Source organism: Pimephales promelas, chromosome 20 (assembly GCF_988280905.1).
Source record: "Pimephales promelas chromosome 20, fPimPro1.hap1.1, whole genome shotgun sequence".
In the NCBI taxonomy this organism is placed as follows: Eukaryota; Metazoa; Chordata; class Actinopteri; order Cypriniformes; family Leuciscidae; genus Pimephales; species Pimephales promelas.
The window spans coordinates 2,953,747-2,977,574 of NC_142788.1; the positions used below are offsets into that span (position 1 = coordinate 2,953,747).

Consider the following 23,828-nt stretch of genomic DNA (forward strand, 5'->3'; position numbering starts at 1 on the left):
TGTTGTTCAGCGGTTTCTTCTTCCGCTCGGCGGACTGTGAATATCGAAACTAGGAATCGAAATTTTAACTTTTGAACGATTCCGGGAAAAATTAAAAGTTAGTCTCGGTTCCAATCGATACTCGATTCTCGATACCCAACCCTAGTAACGATACAAGTATTCGTATTGAACCGTTCGGTACGAGGCTTTCGGTTCGGTTTTCGGTACGCATTTTTGAACCGAACGGTTCGTTGGACCATTTTTCGTGCCGACCAGAATTTTGTTATTTCAAATGTAGGTGTGTCGCGTGTGGCAAGCAAGCTCATAATGTAAGAGACAATGGCGTGACCACAACATCAAATGGCAAATGTAATGTAAGCGGAACGAAACTGAGCTACTCGTTATTGTATCAGTTTGGACCAATGCAGCGCGAGTCGATCTTAATCAAGCAGCACTGTTACTACACAGCCAAATCAGAAAGAAAACACTTGAATTCGCCACTGAAGTAAGAACATCACTGTGAGATCTAGTGAGAAACATTCACATTTCTCCGTTATTAACGGGACAAACAGCGCTGACGTGGAACAAACACTGTGCCGTGATTGAACTATCCAGTGTCCACAGATCAGCAACATCACCATGGGTTTGCTGTAGTAACACTAACTGTTACCATGGAAGTGTGGCAGGAAAAGTAGGCTATAATGCTTTCAAGTAACATCACGTCAGTTTTATTTTGACATTATGAATACAATTGTTGCCCTCAAATGTTAATCTGAACTACTACAATATTACATTTCAATTTGTCCAAGGTGCTGTTTTGTTTTATATGCTCCTAAGAAAAGTGAAGTATAGCTCCATAATTGTTCAAAGTTAAAAAAAATCATACTTTATGATGTTAGTTTTAATAAAAATATCATTAAAAAAATAAATCAAGGACATTTTTCTGGCATTTCTTTCTTTTTGCCGTATCGGAAACGTACCGAACCGTGACACAAGTGTATCGTATCGAACTGAACCGTGAATTTTGTGAACCGTTACACCCCTAATAAACTCATAGGGCCACAATCTGAAACGCAAGTGTCAAAGCGCAAAGCGTAAGTAACTTTGTGTGCCGGATCCCAGCACCAGAATAAATGCCTCTTGCACCTGGCGCAAATCTAAAAGGGGTTGGTCTGAAATAGCTTCATTATTCATAGGTGTGGTTTGGGCGTGAAGGGAAACAAAACAATCAGGGGTGCGTTTCCCGAAAGCATCGTTAGCCAACTATGGTCGCGAGTTCCGTCGTTATCAGCATAGTTCAACGAGTCATGTTTCCCGAAACCATCGTTCCAACGAACATTCGCAAACAGCATCGCAAAGTTGTGTGGTTTGAACGACAGCTCTTGACCTGTGGTTAGAGGCATCGTTTCTATATTGCATGACATTTGGAGGTAATAAATCCTTATCTTGAGCAAAATAAGCAGCTGACATTCAGTACAACCAGTGTCTTTTATTTAGAATACACACAAATGGAATTTACGTCTTTTAGTTCGTCAAAAGATTTGAAGTACCGTGTTTGAAGAGCGCGCATGTGCGAACGTGCTCTACTATGTAAGAACGAGCCAAATATTGAGTCCGTTAATAAAGCAAAACAACTGAGAACAATTAGAAATAGTCCTCAGATGACATGTCTGTAATTTATATAAAACAAATCTAGCTTTAATTGGATCTCAAACAGTTTCATTAAAAGTAGTTCATACTCCACCACGTGCGAAACCAACGTGGTTGAACGGTACTTTGCGACAGTGGGTTTCGGAAAACATCCGTGACTAGCTAGTCGATTTTTCCAAAGATGCATTGTACTATAGTAGTGAATCAGCGAACTACGTCGTTGTACGGGAAACGCACCCCAGAGCATCATATCACATTCCCTTTAAGAGCGTGATGAACGAGGTGCGCTTGTTTCGTGGTGCAATACTATTATAACGGTGCATTTAACAGGCGCGCTTCACAATCGGTTCACAGCCGAGGAGATCGATGTTCTCGTCAGGGCCGTAAAAGAAAGAGAAGGGACATTGGGGACGGGACAAACACACCCAAATTAGGTTCGGTTAAACATGCATATAATAACTTGGGTAAATATGTAAGCTTTATGCCTATTTTTCCCATCGTCATGGACACAACAATGATTTCCCTCGTGTTTTAATAGTTTTCTTTATAATAATGTATCATTTTGCAAAAAGTAAAATGCATCTGTGTAGCTGAGAGAATTATCTACAGTGTATGCGAGTCATTCACACTCTGTATTATGGCCAAGCATGCGCGCTTAAAATAGCATCTGAATTTACGCGCAACGCGCCACTGACTTTAGACCAGGTTTTTTCTGGTCATTGGCGCAATTGTTTTCTGGAACTGCAGAATAGCACCAAGGATTGTTTGCAGCGAAACACGCCTCCTTTTCTGCGTTGAACCGCCCAGGGAGCGCAAGCTCATTCCCAAGTTTACCGGCATGCGTCTGTGGAGGTAAAAGCCCATTTTGCGTGAGTGCAAAATAGGAATGATACATGCGTCGGTGTACAAAGACATTTCCGCTGGGTGCAAGATAGGGCCCATAACGTATTATGGGAATATGTGCTGCTCACAATTAAGGGGCTTTCCTCGCCATTAATGTTGGATAATATGTCTATGTCTCCTTCCATTAAAAATAGTGGTGGCTGAGATATACATAAACATACCAGTGTCCAAACCATGATTTTTGGAAGGACTTATCGCGAGAGGAAAAAAATGGCGTTTTAGAACATCGGTTAATGGAAACGCTGTCATTTCGCAATAGTTTTTTTAATCGACATATAGAAAATCCTGCAAACGTTTTGTGGAAATCTGTAATGGAAACGCGGCTAGTGACATAATACTACCAATGCATAATATCTGACCTTTACATCTAAACCAGTGTTGGCATAAAGACGCTTAAACAATGTCAAAACAATGACACCTACCTATGACATCATCACCATGGACCAATGGCAGATCGAACAGCTGGAGATTTGGAAAGCGACTTTGAACTTCCAAAACGAACTTCTTTGTGGCCTTATTTTTATTTATTTTCTTGCGAAATGACATCACACCAGTTTCGCCTGAAGTATGTCGGTGCCTTAACTTGGTTACTTGGATGCTAAAATACGTTCTTAAAAGTAAGACTCATAAACAAAGCCCGTGGCAGTGGCATGATTCTTTATGGGGTATTTTTTGGTAACTCAGTCAGTTACGTCATTGTTCAAGTCAGCTGGTTTTAACAGAACGCCTCTGAGGAAGAGTGCCAACGCTATAATTGGTGATCAAGGCACATTATGGCATCACGATCACTCCTAACGTTCTGCACCACAGGAATCAAAGCTTGGAAAACAAACTGGAATCTTCTGCCTTTTTTGGATTGAGAATGTTTTGATGCCAGGCATAATTCGGGATTGGAACGGGAACGTTGGCACAGAGCTTCGGAATCTGCATACTATTAAGGGCTCCAATGTGTTGTGGGATTCAGTGCAGAAAGTGTGTGCAAAACACATTTGTCGACTTACTTTGAGGGTATATAAATGATGCCCCTTAAGGCTGGATAACTTTTGTAAAAATGTATTCCATGTTTTTGATTGCAAATCCCTTTATTTAGCCCAAGATCAAGCTGTATATTAATATTTCAATCAGATATATATTTATGCAAACTTTAATCTTTATGAATGTGAATATATATGCGATGTGGTCCAAAGAGGGTCTAGATGTATCCTGTCTGATTTCTGGAATAGGATTTCCAAATCAATACTTCATGTGTCTTTAGACTGCCGGTCTTCCTCTCCAGAAATGTAAAACCAAACACACAGGGTTTCTGTGTCTCTATCTCCACCATCTTGAACCGCAGAGACCTGAAGTGGGTGGAGCCGGTTAAGCCACACCCCTCCGCGGATCAAAGAGGTGCTGAGCTGAATGGGAGAGATGCTATCGGAGCGCGCTCGGTATCACCACAAAGGAGGAGTGACAAGCTGTCAATCAGAGAGCGGACGAACACGTGGGTCTGCTTTAGATTAAGCTGATCTAGGTTGCAGATAGCGGAGCAGTTGTGATTGCCGCTCTACAATCCTCCAGTGTGAGGTAACAAACTGGAAGCCCAATTCAGGAGTTTAGCCAAAAGAAATAGTACTAATTAAAGGATAATTCTGGTATTTAACAACTTGAGTCTATTTTGTAGTTAGTTTTGAATGAAATAGAGTGGTGGACTTGGAAATTTTGACCATTTGTCCTGTCTCGACTTTTTGACTATTTTAGAATCGCCTGTGACAGCTTTACGTCGTGTCCTAACTACACGCGATAAAAGGTATCTTTTCCATGTTAATCAGAGTTTTTGTCCTAACCAGAAGCGATGGCGACATGCGAAGTTTCTAATTTAGAAACGGTTCCTATTTCTGCGACGTCGCGGCTGACAGAATGAATAAATTACACTGGTTATGAGTACATATTATTTATTTTTAGTTAAAAATAGGTCACTGTGCCACAAACGATAAAGGATAATTTCCCTTAGATTTTGAAAGCGTGTAATATAACGTTCAAAATGAATTCTATGCAAACATACAACTGTACTTCATAACAAAATTAGTGAATGAGTATTTTTTGTTAATGTTTTGATTTTTAATAATGTTATTTCTTGATTTAAGTATATCCTTACCCATTTCCAATTCGAGTGCGGGCCAGCAGTACGCTCTCACAGAGAGACTCCGCCCACACGCTGTTCTGAATGTGAGGCATCTCACAGTCGCGTCGCGTCTAGTGTGGACAGACACACTTGCTGTCGCTGGAATTTTATCGTGTCACGTGTAGTTAATACTTTTTGTGCGCAAAAACAAACAAAAATAACGACTTTCTTTCAACTATTCACTTCCTCCTCTATGAGCCTGTAGTCAGTTAACGTAGTGTGATTGCGTAAAGCTACGTCACACGTAGGCTCACTATTGGCCGACGCTGGTCATGTGTGTGTGATGCGTGTGACGTACAATAACAGAAGCTTACGCTATTAAACTAGTAACCTGACTCGAGGCAGAGGGAGAAATAAACGAATAGTTGAAATAAAGTCGTTATTTTTGTTGTTTTTTTGCGCACAAAAGTGTTCTCGTCGCTTGATAAAGTTAAGATTGAGCCGCTGTAGTCACTTGGACTATTTTAACGATGTCTTTAATGACTTTTCGAGGCCATCAATTGGCATTCCCTCAAGAAGCCTATGGACTAGTATGCAGGAGCGATCTTAATATGTTAAATATCTTAATTTGTCTTAAAGATCTTACGGGGTTGGAACAACATGAGGGCGAGTAAATACTGACAGAATTTTCATTTTTGGGTGAACTAACTCTTTAAGGGTTGTTTTAAGGACATGTTTGTGCATGCCCATAGACACCCAGTCTAACGCTGTCACAGGCGATTCTAAAATAGTCAAAAAGTCGAGACAGGACCCATTGTCGAAATGTCTAAGTCCACCACTCTATTTCATTCAAAACAAACTACAAAATAGACTCAAGGTGTTAAATACCGGAATTATCCTTTAACATAATATGAAAATTGCTAAAAAGAATTACACATTCATATAATGTATTACAATCAGGCTTGGGTATCGAGTATCGAGTATCGTTTGGAACCGAGACTAACTTTTCGTTTTTCCCGGAATCGTTCAAAAGTTAAAATTTCGATTCCTAGTTTCGATATTCACAGTCCGCCGAGCGGAATAAGAAACCGCTGAACAACATCAACGAAGAAGCGTCTACCGGAAGTGTTGGCATAACCGCGCGAGTCAAACATGAGTAGCTTACGTCGGCGGTCCAAAGTGTGGCTTCACTTTTCTAAAAATAACGAAATCTCGGCAAAATGCAAAATTTGTGACAGAAGGAGTATTTCCTTCAGAAAGACCGTTGGTTAGCAAGGTTAGCTAAACTTTTTTGACCCTGCCTCTTAAAAGAATCGAAATCGAGAATCGTTCGGAATCGGAATCGAAACAAGGAATCGGAATCGGAATCAGAATCGTTCAAATTCAAACGATACCCAACCCTAATTACAATATAACCTCTGGTTTCACAAACAAAGCATAGGACGATCTCCAATCACGGTGTGTGAGTGACGGTTTTAATGCACATCGTCCAGCCAATCAGAATTAAGCATTCAGACAGAAACATGGTACAACTACAAATAATGTATCATTGTTACAAATGAATTTTATTATCTGGTTTTCTTCAAATAAGTCAAGAAGGCCTTATTTGACTGACTTTGACCTAATGAATGCCTAAGAAACACTTGAAAAGACACACGTCAACAACAATGCATGGGATGCAGCCCTTCCACACAATTCCACTGATTTTTGCCACATAGAGCAGAAAAAGCAATAAAACGCACAGATCATTTCTTATGAGTGTAATTACAACATGGACCCTACAATGTAAAGTGTGATCAGGCAGCGGCATACTTTAAATAATGTGGTTAAATTTGCAATAAATGAAAATGGGACATCTCTCCATAGAGCAAGGCCTGTTTCACACAGCATGCGTGTACTGTAAAGTGACACGTACTTCATTTCAGTGCACATATTAACAGGATACAGTATTCTGCACTCATAAGCAGATCAATAAGGCATCGCAGAAACAGGGGCTAAACTGCAAATGAGTTTCAGTGCTCAAAGCTATTTACAATTAAAAAATGCAATGTAAAAATGCAATACAAATCTCTTTCTTGTAATGCATGCTGTTCTGAAGCAACCCATCTGTTTCTTACCATTAGTATTATGTATAATCCATTTTGGATCCTAATGTACCCAAATTAGATTTCATGGTAATGAAACTTCTGAATGGCCCACTTCTGATTAGCATGTTACACTGGAAGAAACAATTATAGTATTTGAAACAAAGAATTGACAAAGTCACACATTGAATTAAACGTGACATTTTTTTATGTACACTCTAAAAATTGCTGGGTTGTTTTAATTACATTTTTAACCCAACGTTTGGGTTTGTCCATATTTGACCCAAAGTTGGGTTAAAACAACCCAGCATAAAACAATCCAGTGTATGCAAAAAAAAAAACAATTTTTGGGTCAAATATGGACAAACCCAGCCATTGGGTTACATTTTTTTTTTATACAATCCAGTGTATAAAAAAAAATAAAAAATTTTTTGGGTCAAATATGGACAAACCCAGCCATTGGGTTACATTTTTAAATTAGATTTTTAACCCAATGTTTGAGTTTGTCCATATTTGACCCAAAATTGGGTTAAACCACCCCACATTTTTTAGAGTGTAGAAAGACTTACTTTCCTGTAGAACGTACTCCAAAAATCTTGAAAAACTGCAGTGTATTAGTGTCCTAACCCAAATATAAATTATTTTTCTTTATACAGCCACAGGTACGGGCAGCAAAATTTGACTAGCCAGAAAAAGAAAAAGAAACTCTCCTTGGAAGTAGAAACTTCTCTCTAACGCCCCCTATGGTGGCACTTATAACCAACTAAGCAGAGAACGTAATGCGCACACAGTGCATTATATTTTGTTGTCTGGTGGATTCATTTTTAAAATAGGCTTTGCATGATGTCAGCAAAACGATTTCCCCACATAAGACACAGAGATAGAGATAAAAGTCCGCTCGTTGGCACAGTTTCGGTTGCTCTGGCATGTTGTGTAGGAATCATTTAGAGAGTTTCGGAAAAGACTCAGCTGTCACCAGCAGGAAGCAGAGAGAAGCCCAGGCACGTGAAACAAAGCTCTATTCTCATTACAGGCCTTTCTGGGCTAATGAAATAAGGGTTTTCTGGATGGAGAATGGCTCCCTTTGGAATAGGTAATGCGTCTGGCAATTGGGGCAGCCCCACAGAGAAACGTGAAATGGCAAAACATAACTTAATAAGACACTGCCTTCAGAGAGATGCCAATTGCTGTGTCCCTGTAGTGTGTGTCCTGATTGTGCAACAATCCAGTTTCTAATTCTAATGCCATCTCGCAAGGGAATAATTGTTGGATGAAGAAAAAACGTACGCAGATTAATTAGATAAACGAAGAGATTGGCGAGGGGAAATATATGCTGCCCTTTGAATAATAAGGTTAATTAGCTCAGCTTCAGGGGGAATGCACATGTAAGATGTTCATTAAACGCGAGACCGCTCTCCAAACGAGTCTGCCGAGGCTTTACAAATGATCCGTTATGGTGCCGATTTGATGGTGACAAGCTTCCAAAATATGGACGTAACGCACCAATGCAATCCACTTAGCATAGCTCTTCATTACGGTAAAGCAAAGCAACTTCCCCCCGAGCCACCAGCCAACATCGATATGACCAGCTGCATATGCTCAACACGGAAACTAAACAACCGTATACAACTCTATACATGATGACATGTTTTTTGCACGTGCATCTTAAAACCAGACTTCACCAGCCGCATCTTAAAAGCACATATTTATCTCTTGAGATTAAAGGGGACATATCATGCTAAATTTAGCCCTTTAATGCATTTTGTTGTATATTTGGAGTGTTTATAAGTACAGAAAAGATGAAATTATTCTCTTCAGGTGCTTCGTTTATATCTTCATATTCTGTTTTGGTCCTATTTTTCAACCTGTTCAGATTTTTCTGTTTTCTATGACGTTTTTTTCAACTACAGCGTCACCGTATTTGCAGTGGAACTGCCAAATAAGGACATCGACTAGCGGCCCAACACTTCGAGCAATCCGCCATTATTATTTCTCGCTCCGATTTTGTAGTCCGAGCTCAATGATGCAGAAGTTACGAGAGGGCAAGTCAAAATGTTCGGTTTTTGGATGTAACGTTAGTGACCTGAAGCACTTCAAGGATTCCCACTTCAACAACCTCCGCCAGTAACGTTAAACAGAAGGGTTTGCCGATCGACTTCGTCTGAATGAGAGGTAACGTTAAATTCCTTCTATCTTTGGAGACGACGAACAGAGCATTTCGATAAGCTGTAAATATCGTTAATAAAAATAAAGTACGTTACTTTCTTAAAACACGTGGTGGTCATGGTTTAGCAGTACCTTTGTCTTTCTTTGTTTTTGTTTTGAAGTAACGTTACACGTCTGCATTATTATTGTTCTTGAGTTTCATCAATGGTCATCTGCTTTTCTGATGCGTTTCTAAACGTATCATATTGTCAATACAGATTTTTAGTGGTACGATTAGACCGTAGTCATTTATCTTGTCAGTGTGCTCGTTTTAACAAGAGAAATAGTCGACTTTCACTTATAACACAATACAGTAACATACCACTGCATCCATATGAAGACGTTGTTCTGCAGGTTCATCGTCGTCGTCTCGCTCTGGCTCGAATATGTAAGGCCAACGCATTCTTATCCTTTAGTGTCGTATAGAACGCTATATGACAAAAAGGCGCTATACTACGCACATGGCACACGTTATCGTTAATATAACACGCGCTGTGATGGTTAGGTTTAGGTGTGGGGTAGGGTAGTCTCATATTACGCTAAAGGATTTATGACGCCTTGGGTTCGCGTGAATATTAACGATAAAGGGTGCCATGTGCGTAGTATAGCGCCGTTTTGTCACATAGCGTTCTGTGTGATGCTAAAGGATGAGAACGGGCTGGTAAGGCTTGATGGACAAGTCTTCCGTTGGTGACATTTTATTAACGTGTGAATAAAAATGTTCTTATAAGCTATAGTATATAATCGTATATCTCTAATCAAACTACAAAAAATGGACGAACGGGGGGGTTGAACCGAGTGTAAACTCAGCAACCTGGAGAGCGGGCGGGGTACGACACATCTCCTCCGCATTTAAAGGGGCCGCTCCAAAACGAGTTGCTCACAGACGCACATCAGAAAAGGGGCCTGTGGAGCTATAATAATGAGGAATTCAGACCCAAGCATTGCAGTTTCCCTTTATATAGACCACAAATGTATGATTTATATGTAAAACGGAATGATTTAAAAGCATGATATGTACCCTTTAAGTGGTTTCCTCCCGTATTTTGGTGTGTATTTCTGCCACCAGGAAACGTCCTCACCCTGTAAAGCTATTTATCACAATTAAGTCGGTCACATTCGTTTGACGCTTATTTGCAACATTCATTGACAATTTCAGTGTCGGTTTACAGGTCAGCATGTTGACAAACAAGAAAATGTCCTTCACAGATGTGCTTGGGTACATCCATCATGTATGTAACAAGTAGGGTATTGGATTGGAGCTTGTCTTAGCCTGAAGGACCTCTGTAGAAGACATTAGAAGAGGGATCCAACAAGACAGGGTTCGGCCCCGGACACTGGGTCAAGGGATTTGAGCATCTGTCAGGTCTGTAAAACAGGGATTAGCTCAGGACAAAAAGAGCCTGTGCTTTCATGAGCAGATGGTATTGAGGAGGACCGTTTCCTGGCTGAAGTTCTGCCGCTTCTTCCGGTCTGATGGACTATTGTCTTATAATAGGAGTCTTCAATATGCGGAGACATATCAAACACATCATGGCTCCTTCCGTTTCGGATACTGGTCTACACTGAGTGCTTGGATCATATCTGAGGCGAGAGCGCCATCTAGCTCCACACAACAGAATACATGGACATTGTGTTTGAAAGAAGACACTTCAAAAACAAGTCACTTTGCTTCACTACCATATAGTGTTAATTTCGTTAACGAAAACTAAACGAAAATATTTTCGTCAACGCACATTTTTCACCGAACGAAAACTAGACTAGACGAGACGAGACTAAAATCCCCACTAATAAACAATAACTGGGACTAAATCAGAAATAATTTTCGTAGACTAATAAAGACGAGACGAAAATGCAGTTCGGTAAATAAAGACTGGGCTTAAATCTATGGACATTTTAGTTCACGAACAAAGACGAGACGAAAATTACATATTATTATATGATATGGTTTTGTCAAATACTGTCTCCTCCTCCGCCTCCTCCTCGTCAGCTCTTCCGCCACACACACCCACGTTCAAACCTGGAGCGGGCGGGCACAGTCACAGTAGCCTACACAACACACATGGAGCAGACAGGAGCTGGATTCACGGTGAGGCGGCGGCGACAGGTTAAAAGTAAAACATGCTTTGCACGGGGCTCGGGAGAAAGAAGAGACGTGATATATGGACACATTTTGTTACAATGATAAACTAACTAATGATGGCTAACTTTCATAGCATTTAGTATCCAGGCTGGCTACGTTACGTTAGCTTCTTAGCACGTAGCGACCGTAGCCACTTGTTGATAGAATTGTATGTGAAGTTAAATTTATGCTAACTTAGATATGTTATACTGGCCGGGAAACTATAGTTTCAGTTACATTTGATTAAAGCAGACAGACGCTTTAAAAAGATTAGTTAAAAAGATTTCATACGTTCTAGCAAGCTATGCCTTGTTTCACCTTAAATACCGTACCTTTATATACCATGTGAACTAGCTGGCAGGAAAGCACTTTTGTTGTATCAGTTGGAGTTTTTTTTTTTCACAACATTGACCTCAAATCTATTTATTTTGTTATTCTATGTGAACTAGCTTTAAACAGCCAGCACTTGTGTTAAGTTCATAATACACTTTATTTTATTTATTTGTTTCCTTTGTCAGGTGTATTTTATTTGTTTTAATGCAAGCATTTGTGTTTGTGTCTTTGAACCTTAACAATGTTCAAAATAAATATGCAAATATTGTCAGAACATCTTCCATGTCTGCATGTGTTCCTTAAAATTGTGTTTTTTTTATCAAAAAGATGAGAGAAAATGTTGAAATGTGAAATAATTTTAGGTAGGGCTGGCCGATATATCGAGTATGTACGATGTATCGTTATATTTTTTGAAACGATATGGAATGAGGCAATACCGTTTATATCGATACAGTAGTTTGATATGAGCACATCTGAAAAATAGCGGAGGTTGCAATGTGAGCTGCTGCAGTGAAAGTAGCTAGGCTACGTAGTACAATTTGTCCTAAACATGACACAAGCTTATATTAATTGCGTCAAAATCACTTTGATATAGTTAACAAGTTTAAGGCAGCTTGCCGCCCTGTCAAATGCTCTGACAGACACTGTTGCTGACTGACAGATATACTTGCGCTGTTTAATGCGTTTGAGATGTGGTGCTTTCCTCAGTGCTCAACTTACATTTCACAGGTATATTCTCCATCTGTAAATGTTAGAAAGTAAAGCAAATATGTCCATTTCACAACAAATATGTCCATGTCAGAAGAGGACGAGCTTCTGCAAGTGAATCTCCGCTAAAATTCATGCTTCCTTGAACGAGCGCCGGCGCGCGCATGCGCGTGAATAGTACTACGTAGTACGCAATAATTCTGACTAAAATAAACATATTGCTAAAATATTTGTTGTTGGAGAAAATAAATGTGCCATATGTGGAATTTTAAACCTACAAGTATATATTTTTAATGAAAGTGAAAGTGATTATAATGGGGTAATCAAATGCAGGCTAATATAATTAGTTTGTGCGTTTGTTTTTGTTTTTATTTTCATTTTTAGTTTAGCTTTTAGTCAATATAAAAACAAAAGCTTTTTGCACATAATATATTGCATAGCCTATATTATATTTGTTTCCATATCCTTTAATATCAACATTGTTTGTAGGATATCATTGGGCCGAATGTGAATATATATATATATATATATATATATATATATATATTCTTTCTTTATCTAAATAGAAAACATAGAAAGTACCGAGATATATATCGTATATCGCCATTTGACCAAAAAATATCGAGATATGATTTTTTGGCCATATCGCCCTAATTTTAGGAAATGTTAAATATTATCTGCTGACAAAAAAGTAAAAGGTTAAAATGATGTCCTGACTAAAACTAGACTAAAATGTTGACAGTTTTTTTTTTTTGACTAAAACTAAACGAATAAAATTATGTTTTCTTGGACTAAAATAAAGACTAAAATGCTCGACTTATAGTCGACTAAAACTAGACTAAATAAAAATGGGATGATGTCGACTAAATGTGATAAAAACTAACAAGCGATGCTGAAACTGGACTAAAACTGAAACTAAATTTAAAAATGGCTGGTAAAATTAACACTACTACCATAGTACAATGCATTGTTGGAATCAACTAGCAAGTCACGACTGTCTCCCGAAACCATATTGTCACAAATTGGTCGGTCAACCACATTGGTTAATGATGTCACAAACTTCGAAACTTCGAGCGTGTTTGTGTGCGAGAGAGACCAAGTGAAAGTGCGCGAGACCGTGCGCGACAGTGCGTGAGCGAATTAATACTAGAGTTTAAATAAATTGCTAACCCTACGGACAACGCATTTGAGGACTGTTGCTCAGTTATTTTACTTTATTTCCAGATTCAATCATAGGCTCGTTCTTACGGACTAGATCACGTTCGCACGTGTGCAGTCTTCAAAAACGACACTTTAAATCTCTTGACAAACTAAAAGACGTACACGACATTTGTATGCTTTCTAAATAAAGATAAAAGATCGCCCTGAATACCAGCTTGCTTATTTGGCTCAAGATAAGGATAAATTGAAGGATATAAGAAACTCTGCTTCTAACCACGGGTCGAGGGCTGTGCGACTCTGCGATGCTGTTTGTTGAATGTCCGTTGTAACGATGGTTTCAGGAAACACGACTCGTTGAACTGATGATAACCCGAACTTGCGACCAAAGTTGGCTAACGATGCTTATGGGTAACACACCCCTGTGTGAAAGGTCCCTTAGAGTGTGTTGTCTAGATAGTTGGATTTAGTATTAAAAGTAAAAGTCTTCTAGTAGAAATAGGAGCCACACCGATGTTAAAACTCTAGACGATAACGAAAAGCTGCTAGTTATTTTCATGCTATGCCTGTTGATATTAAACATTAAAATTCTTAACTATTTTGCCAAAAACTAAAATAAATTACTTTAAATGCTACAAGTGAAATACATCCGACATGTAAAATGTAAAAAGTATAAAAAATGTATTTGATAAACAGACTGATCTCATGAAGTAGCGCATGTATGACACGCCAATTCGTATTTCCATTTTTGGCGTGCTATCAAGACGCATACATAATCGCTTTTCAGCGTGTTTATGAACGCCGTTGACTTAACGTTATTACTGTATATATAAATACATGACTTACCTCAACCCCGTCCCTAAACCTACCCGTGACTGGGGTTAATGGCATTTATGACTGTTCCCTTACCATCCTAGAAAAAAAAAAAAGATCGCTCCCCAGATGTAGATCTACATTTTGCTTCGTTTCGCGCGGACATTTGCCGGCGTGTACAGACACGTGGAATCACTCGGACGTTAATGGCGTAGACATACACGCGGATAGCTCAAAATGCGTAGAGATAACACGCCACTTGACTCGAAAGTGGTGTGTATGTTTACGCAAAAGTCATGATGTCATGTTGTGATAAAGATTAAATTTAAAATTGAGCACTAGAGTGAGTCTACTCACATAAATTGAGTAAATTAGGATGTACAATTATATGTATACATACACACCGATGTGATGCACTCTGAAAATTGCTGTGTTGTTTTAACCCAACTTTGGGACAAATATGGACAAACCCGGCCATTGGGTTACATTTTTTTTTAAATTACATTTTTAACCCAATGTCAAAAGTTAGGTTTGTCCATAATTGACCCAAAGTTGGGTTAAAACAACCCAGCTTTTTTGGAGTGTATATATTAATTAGAAGGGAAATATTATTAAGATCCTGAACTCAATACACTCAAGCTCATGTTGTTCAGAAACTATAAGACTTGTGTATTGTGTGACCATGCATTGGAAGTTAAGGGGTTCCAGTTTAGTTTCTTCAAAACATCTTGTTCTGCTGAAATGAAGACAGGTTTGGAGGGACATTTTGGGGCCGATCCACACCAAGTATCCACATAGTGACGGGTTAAAACGCTACTCATAAGACTGTAGTGTAGTGATGGCATGTGCACACATAACTGGCTTCAAAACATAAACTTCTTCCAAAACTGTGAAAATCTACTCGTTATTTTGATTTATGTAGTGGATCACTATCTGAGACCCTGGTGTGCGGAAAGGGGGCTAACTGATGTAGCATGTGTTGTAATGCGACACCGTCTTTGTGTGACCCCAATGTCTCTGCTCTCTTTCCAGATCCCGGCGGTCCCCTGTGGCCCCAGACACCCCCGTCTGCTAATCGATCCGTTTGGCACCCCCCTCGTGTGAGAGTGTGTGTGTGTCTGGTGAACAGATGGTTGTCCCTGTCACATGCCAAGCATTGTGCTGGTGTTATGGGGAGATCTTTGTAGCTCAGGGCCTTCAGTATGAAAAACATTAGGCCTGTCCGTCACACACTCCATCCTGGCTTCCTTTTTTCATTCCAACATCCAAACTTGACTCACCCATGCAGGTTAACACACACACACACACACACACACAGTAAATGTAAGCTTAAATGCCGCCGGGTACGGACCAGCTGACTGGAATGGTGCAGTAATACAATATTGATCGGTTCTGACCGATAAGTGATTGACTTTGATCAGTCACAGGCACACCCAATCACTTCATACTTGACCTGGTGATTACTGACAGACCGCCACACATGCTTAAACGTTACCATGTTCAGTGCACCTATACAGACTTACACACACTGCCGCCCAGAATGGTTGACTAGTCAGTGAAGTAATGTTTGGAATAAAATATCCAAAAACCACTAGACCAATGTTATATATGTTGTTGATTTGTGTACTTACATTATCCCAAATGTTTCTAAGAATGTTCAAATCCAAAAAAAAAGAGCAGTTTTAACCATTAAACGGACCGCCTATCAATGTCAGTGAATAGTGACTTTTTTTAGTGAGGTGCTTTAAATGAAATGAGGTGTTTTGATTTATTGTCGAAGGTTTTCAGGTGCTGACAGTCAAATGGTGCGTTCACACCGGACGCGAATAGCGCCTCAAAGAGACCGAAAGCAACATTGACTCTAATGCTACGTTCACACCGGACGTGAATAGCGCGCCAGGCACGAATGACTTCAATGTTAAGTCAATGGAAAGACGCGTTATGCGCATAAAAATTCCTGCGGCGCGAATGAGGCATAGAGCACAGCGCGGTAGACGTGACGTTTCCTCGAATGGCGCGAATTGAGCGTCTGGGGAATTAAGCGCGAATGATTTAGTTAGTGCTATTTTTGCATTCACGCGTTTGACGCGAATTTGCGCCTTCCGCCCAAGTTGAAAAATCTGAACCTTTGGCATCAATTCGTAACCAATCAGAAGCCAGCTGCTGTCACGTGGTGAAGTATCGAATATACGAGACATGTTCATTTTGTATTGAATGTTATTTATTCCATATCTAGATTATATGAAATATTATTATGTTGTAAAGACAACCAACATACATGTGCATATGTTCATGTCTGGACGTGAGAGAGGGAAAAAAAAAATAAAAATCACAGGACAGGTTAATAACTTTTGGAGGCTGGCTTTATCATCAAAACAAATGACATAATTAGATGGATGAGGGCGAGGGTGATCCTCGCTCCGATGCGGGACAACAGGTCATCAAACTGGACACGGGACAGGCGGAAGTACCGCTGACAGCAGCCGTCATCCAGCGCAGCTCCTGGAGCGAGCAAATGGTGAAACTCGGTTCGGCTCTGAAGGGTCCGGTGGACACAAATACGGCGACGATGATCCCCACGCCGCTGTTCTGCTCTCCGGAGTAAATACAGAGCGGTGACTCTCTCGAAGAATGCTCGATCAACATAAAATAGATGGCCGCCAATGGATTTCGATTCTGATGAGCGTGACGCGCATAAATTTGGCTTCAAACTTTTGTTTTTACGCGCGTCAATTTCACTCTTGACACGAGCATGGATTCAAAGTGTTCACACGTATAACTAGACGCGGTAGGCGTGAATTTGACGCGCTATTCGCGTCTGATGTGAACGCACAGTAAAGGAATGTTGACAACACCAATGTACCCCGTTTGGACAAGCAATGTGTCTGTTTGGACCAATATAGCGATAATAAAAAATGGCAGACATTGGGAATTAAGATGTAAAGTCTCTCTCTGAAAGTAGGTGGCGCTTATGGAACAATTTTTTTATGACGTATATACCCAGATAGCAAACTGACATTGAATCAACGTGGAAATATGACATCGAAACAACATTGATCTGACATTGTTTTGCTCATCGAATTAACGTTGAACCAACGTCAGACGCGTCATTCTTTCAAAACTAACGGAAAATCAACTTGAAATCAACGCGTTGTTTCAACGTTATGAAAGCAAACCAATTTTCGATTTCATTTAGCTTTGAAGAATGCCGCGTCTGACATTGGTTCAACGTTAATTCGATGAGCAAAATCAACGTTGTTTCAATGTCATGAGAGACGTCGTTTCCACGTTGATTCAATGTCAGTGTGCTGTCTGGGTATATATAAAATAAATAAAAAAAACACCAAACAGCGCAACTTACAGTGGCCCTGTCCCAAATGGCCATTGTGTGCACATGTCCGTCAAAGGAGCAGTTCACTTAAAGTGCATATTGCAGGTTAGAGGACCCAACGAGTCAATGCATAGAAAAACAATGTAGGAACTAGATTTTCTTTAAAATATACGTATAAGCACGCTACAGAAGCTTCTGAAGTCGTTTTTGTGAGAAAATTTTACTTCCGCGTCTGAAAATGGGCGTGGCGGGCGTGACGCAATGAGCGGGAGAGCCGTCGATTCACACAACAGGAAAACAATGGATCGCGATGACATTTCGGACGCTGAGGAAATACTCGTATGACGGATCAAGCCATAAAGTTATGAGCCTGCTATGCTAAAGAGATCAGGACAGGCCAGGATAATGTCAGACAGAACGGTCAGAGACTAATTGAGTTGTGATGTGAGGAGAACCAGTGGAGAACAGGACAGGTGCCTTTTAGGTGAGAGACGTGCTTAGATATACGTTCGCTAACGATATACACTGTGCTCCCAATATTGTACAGATTATTATGATCCTATAACAGGCATTAGTATGTTTAGGGTAGATTTATATACTATTAAATGTATAAAAACTTTACTTGAGCATATTTCTATACTGAAAGCATACACTGTAAAAAATTTGGAGTAGGATTTACTTGAAAAAACCTTGCTCAACGATCTCACTCAGAAAATGCTAGTAAATTTACAAAGATTTGCCAAGCAAAAACCTAAACATATTTATCAGTAGCTTTAATTAGAAATCTTTAAGTTAAATTTACTTGGAATGTGGAATTAAGTAAACTTTACAAAAAAATAAGTGATTTTAACTCGGCTTGTAAAAGGTTGATTAATACCGATTTGCTTTGCCTTTGTATTGCACTTCACTAAAACAATTATCTTGAATTTTATTAGTCATTTATAGTATGTTCTTTACTTAAATCATCTAAGTAATTTATATATACATCATGTCAGGCTTTAAGCCTTATGTGAATGCAAGCACCTCAATACTTGGTAGACAATACACAATGGTGGTAACATTTGATGGATCGTTTTTGTGTTTGAATGTGTCGTTTTAAGCCAAAAATTTACTCGAAATGTCACAAAATGGCAATTTACTAATACTGAAAACAAAAATCAATGATAAAACAGTGTAAATACAGCTGGAAACCAGTGAAAAATGAACCTCATTAATTATTCAAGGTCCAGTGCATGATGGGAACCCCAGTATCAGAAAAGTTGAGTAATTTTTACTTGACTTGATATTACACTTTCATTTATACTCGCTTGAAATAAGTACTGATATGGAATTTACTTAGTTTTTTTTTAAATTCTTGCCTGAACTAACTTTTTCAAGTAAATTACATTGGGTTTTTTCACTAGTATTTACTTAACCAAAAAATCATTTTTTACAGTGTACTCAGGTAAATTTTTAATACATATTTTTCACCTAGGTTATAACATAAACAGAAAATTAAAGATTTGAGTATTTAAACAACCAATTTTGTTTTTCAATTACAAGTTCTATTTAGGGCATGACATGACTAAGTTACCTATATAACACTATTTGATGCCATTGGTACAGTATAAGACGGTCAATATTCTTGTTTCGGCATACCATGATGAACTCTATCATATCGCGGGGGATGATAATCATTTGATCTGAAGTGAACGCAACACACGACCGCGTTTTCCGAAGCCGATGCGGAAGAGAAATCCCATCTCTTCACCTGCACAAACCGCACCAGGAACGAAAGAAAGGCTATAGCACCGTCACTTTTATTGTAATGGAAACTTGTGGACTTGATCTTAAAGTCCTGACAGGCTGGAGTTTTTGCAATCTCCACAAACACAATAATTTACCATGACGATGATAAATTAAAATGCAAAAACTAACGAAAGCACACCGACTGACGAGCGCTCTCACTGAACACCAGCCTGCTCTGCACTGAGCCGAGGCTGCGGCTCCCTGATATGACGTCGTCAAATGACGCGATGTTGAAAAAAAAAAAAACGTTTTTACTAGCAGTCCAAGAAACGCTCACTTTATCTTCTAAATCAGTGCCCTTATGTTGTTTTAAAACATTTTAAATCCTGCATTAACTTTTCATATGGTATTTTCATACAAGGTTATCTATAAATTTCGATTTTTTTTTTTACCTGCAATATGCTCTTTAACAAAAACATCCTAAGAGGTGGAGGTACAGACCTAGAGTTTACAAAGACTAAGTCAAATGCCATTTCCCCATAAAATAAAAATAAATCAAAGGTAAAACAATGATGTCGGATGATTTTGAAGTCGGAGGAGAATATAAGAGACATTTTCCGCCCATGTCAGGTTACCGTCTGACCTTTCCAACGTAATGTGTGAAGTCGTGGACATGCAAGACAAGCATTTGTGGTTGAAAAGTATATACATTTTTTATATTTAAACATATATATATATATGGTATATAAATAATGTGTTTTTTATTTAAAATGGCCAATGGTTTGGCTAGATAAGTCCCTTAATCCTTGTCTGGGATCATGTTGATTCCTGTTGAAGTCACTATATTTAGAAAAATCCTGGATGTTTTCCTCAAAAACCTTCATTTCTTTTTGACTGACGAAAGACATGAATATTTCTTGGATGACATGCAAGCGATTAAATCATCAGGAAGTTTTTATTCTGAAGTGAGTGCACTACTCCACAAAAGCGTGGGTGACCCAGTTGTCATTTTAGTTTGTACCCGACATTCAAAGCAGAATTACGTCACAAAAGTGTGGACTTTTGTGTTGGCTTAGGGTTACGTTTGGGATAGGGGTAGCGATAAGAGTGCCTGTTCTGCCATTCGCTGTCGCTTAGCAAAATAATCTATTTGTGAAGACCACCAACTCGTAGTTTCATACATCAGGTCAGTGAACAAATGCGGAAATCTTATTGGTTGACCTGCGTTTTTAAAAATAAAAAATCTGTCGCACTGATGTCATGTTTGGGTTGGTCTGCAACATGTCATTAGAAATGTTTAGCCCACCAAACTTTTGCACATTCGTCTTGGTGTGAACTGGTCTGAACATGTACAGTTGCAGTTATATCGGTACGTTGAAACCCCCCGTTGTTGCATTTCACCACATTTCAGCATCTCTTAAACATTAGGTTTTAAAGCTTTCCAATCAGCCGAGTGTCGGCTCCTAACAACACTTCTGATATGTGGTGCGCATGATCCTAAATCAGTCTAATTACACATTTTTTTGAACACAATTTACTGAACTTCAAGTTCCACGTCAACGTATCAATTCAATAATGTCAATAGACACTTGCTATATCACCAAGAAGAACAAAGAAATCTGTTAATTTCACAATTATGTACAGTATATGGTTATCCTCATTTTTTAGCTTACAAAGCCTTATTGTATCGCAACAAAATTCAAAAGCAGGTCTGACCAGTGAAATCGTATGAAAAGAAAATATTTCAATTATTAAATACATCTCAAGTATGTGGTGGGTTTCGAGATTCACCATTATTTTTTCCTCGCGTGAAAAACGTTGGGAGTCCCTAATTTAAACAACCCTCCAACTAATCAACGTTGAAAAAGCTTAGCTTTGCACAGTCCTGCTCCCAACGCTGTCATCTAATCAATCAACAGTGGCAGCAACAGTAACTGAGGGGAAATATTTCCCAAACACATCTTGAATCTGAATTAATTCAAGTGGAAAAAGCTGTTCTGTTGTTTGGATCCAGTAGTAGGCAGTTCAGTAGAGATGTTTATATCACACACATACTTCGTTTTACTGGACGGGATGGGTTTCACTTTCCAGATGTGGATGGACAGTGTGTGTGTGTGTGATTGTCTAAGTGAGCACTGTTAGACTACTGTGAGGACACAGACTCCTGCAGCGAGAACATCTCAAAGAATTACCCATCACTACACACACACGCGCGTGCCTCGGCTTCCTTAGATACATGTGCAGAACTTCCTACAGCTGTCCCATAACATTTCATTCTGCTATCCTTCCACATCTGAGCACCATAAACATGTCACTCCAGCCCTGAGATAATACGGCTTCATCTCCTCAAGGTTTAATTGGTGTGTGAAATCACTTATCAGATGGAAATCAAGTGAAACCCTGTCTTAAATCAAGCGGAAACCTTTTGGCTTTTGATCGATATAAAGTCCAATTTACAGCTTATTCTGGACAAGAACCGCCCGCTGCAGAATAATCTGTACATTTCATTTAATATAGATATACATTTTATTCAGGGTCTCTTAGTTTGTCAGAAGAATAAAAAAAATGGGTTTTGAAGAGTGTGAAGGTATGAACGTGAACCCTGGAGTAAGAACTAAGAGGGAATCCTAGCTTAGCACAAAGACTGGAAGTAAATGGCTCCAGCTAGCATACTGCTCCCAATTAGTGTCTGCTCTCAAAAATATGGCTGTGTCTCATATGACCTTGTTAATTGTACACATTGTGACTATACAAATCACAACATATAAATAGGAAAATGTTGGCGTTATTTTGTCACTTATTGGGAGCAGCATGCTAGCTGAAGCCATTTACTTCCAGTCTTTGTGCTAAGCTAGGCTAGCGGTGGGTGCGTCAGACAGAGTTACGGCACGCACGGAGATGACAAGGGTATGTATGGACTTATCTAACTCAGGGGGATATGGTGAATAAAGTCTCAAAAAGTCTGAGCAAATGGTGTTTTTGTCAAAGGCTACGCCTGGATCGGATTCAGAACGATGATCAAAACACAGATGGAGTCGATCGAGTGCATCGACACCCCAAAGATTCAAAGACGTTAACCATTCATGGGTCGACATTTCATTAAGTAACATTAGGCAGTTTTGATTTATTCTTTTTTGATCTGGAGATTTGGTTCTCTTTCAGAAGATGTGTAATAGCGCCCCCTACCGTATACATTTCAATAAAGTATAGCAAGCAGTCTCAGACTGCACAACATTGAAGAAACGATCAGAAACTGTCCAAACAGTCAGAATTTCCATCCGTCCAGTAATAAGCACTGACTACTTCATGGACACTCGATATGTCTGACAACGTGAAAGAAGAATTTTGTGGGACTAAATCCATAGTAACATTGAAAAATTTCACGCAATGAACCTCACAATTCCTGACAAATCCAAGGATCCGTTCACTCGGAGAAACGCTCGTTCGAAGACCAGTATCCTGTAAACATATCTTTGTTTTCCAGTGGACTGATTAAAAGCTGTGCACCCAGATTCCCGGATATCATGAAAAGCCAACCCATTAAATAGGAATCAGACGGGATTTTGCGAAAGCTATTATCATTATTGTGTGTAACATCCATTGAGCGTTCAGTGAGGCTCCTGCTGTTTGTAATACCTTATTTGTGTAGTGCCTCCCTGATTCTGTTCACTAGTATAGAAGGGCATTAACAGATTTTTGGAAGAAAAGAAACGTGGATAAGGAATATTTCTAGTACACTAGTCAAGTTGGCCTGTAGAGTTACTTTGATAGGTTCATGTCCACCGGACACTGAACATTTCTTCTGTGCATTAAGTGAATTACAAGTATATTGTTCATGGTCCGACAGAACTTGCCTAGAGATGGTGACCATGATAATGAGAGTATAGTGATTCAATTTGCTGTCTAAGGGTATCCATGAAAAGCTTACAAGATTGGACCTATAGAATTTTTAAGTTGATGTGTTATTGTTACATCTAAAGCTGCAGTGCAATCGATTTTGCCGTAAAACTGCACGTTACTCAGAGAGGAACATTGTTCTGGTAAGTATGTGAGTTGGACTTTGGCTCAGAAAGGAAAAATATGATGTACCGATGCCAAAAATACCTCCCTTTTAAAAGAAAAGACATACAGTAATGTAAAAAAACAAAACAAATATAAGAGACAAATATCTGTGTAACGTCTTTTGAGCAGGTAACCGTCTTCCACTTCTGCTCTGACTCATTGAAAGCTGTATAAAAATATGTAAATATTAAATGATAAACAAAGTAAATAAAAATATGAGGTGGAGAAATGAATGAACACAAACAAGTTTAGCTGGAATTGCTAAAATTACTTAGCTAAAATAAACTGGAAAATTTGAATAAATAAAAAATAAAACAATTCTAATAAAAAATGTAAACTACTTTGTAAATAGTAAAATAAAAAAATAAAAAAACTACAAAAAAAAAACAGAAAAAATGACTCAATTAAATTTGAAAAAAAAAATGAATGCTGAGTATATACCCAATTCAAAATATCAATACAAAAACTAGACTGTAATAGTATAAAATAATAATCAAATAACAGTGTTTGACTACACTTTATTTTAAAGGGTAATTCCACCGGTGGAGACATGAATATGTATTGAAAGTGGGTCATATATGCAGTAGAATACTATCATAAATTTCTAATCTGGGTCCTTCTTGGCTGATAAAAGGCAGAAAATGACTT

The 23,828-nt window shown here is 38.9% G+C and overlaps 1 protein-coding gene across 1 annotated transcript in view; it reads right to left on the reverse strand.

Moving 5' to 3' along the window:
* prdm5 (PR domain containing 5) overlaps positions 1–23,828 on the reverse strand; it is a 131,224-nt gene that overhangs the window by 38,006 nt on the left and 69,390 nt on the right. The window lies entirely within an intron of this gene.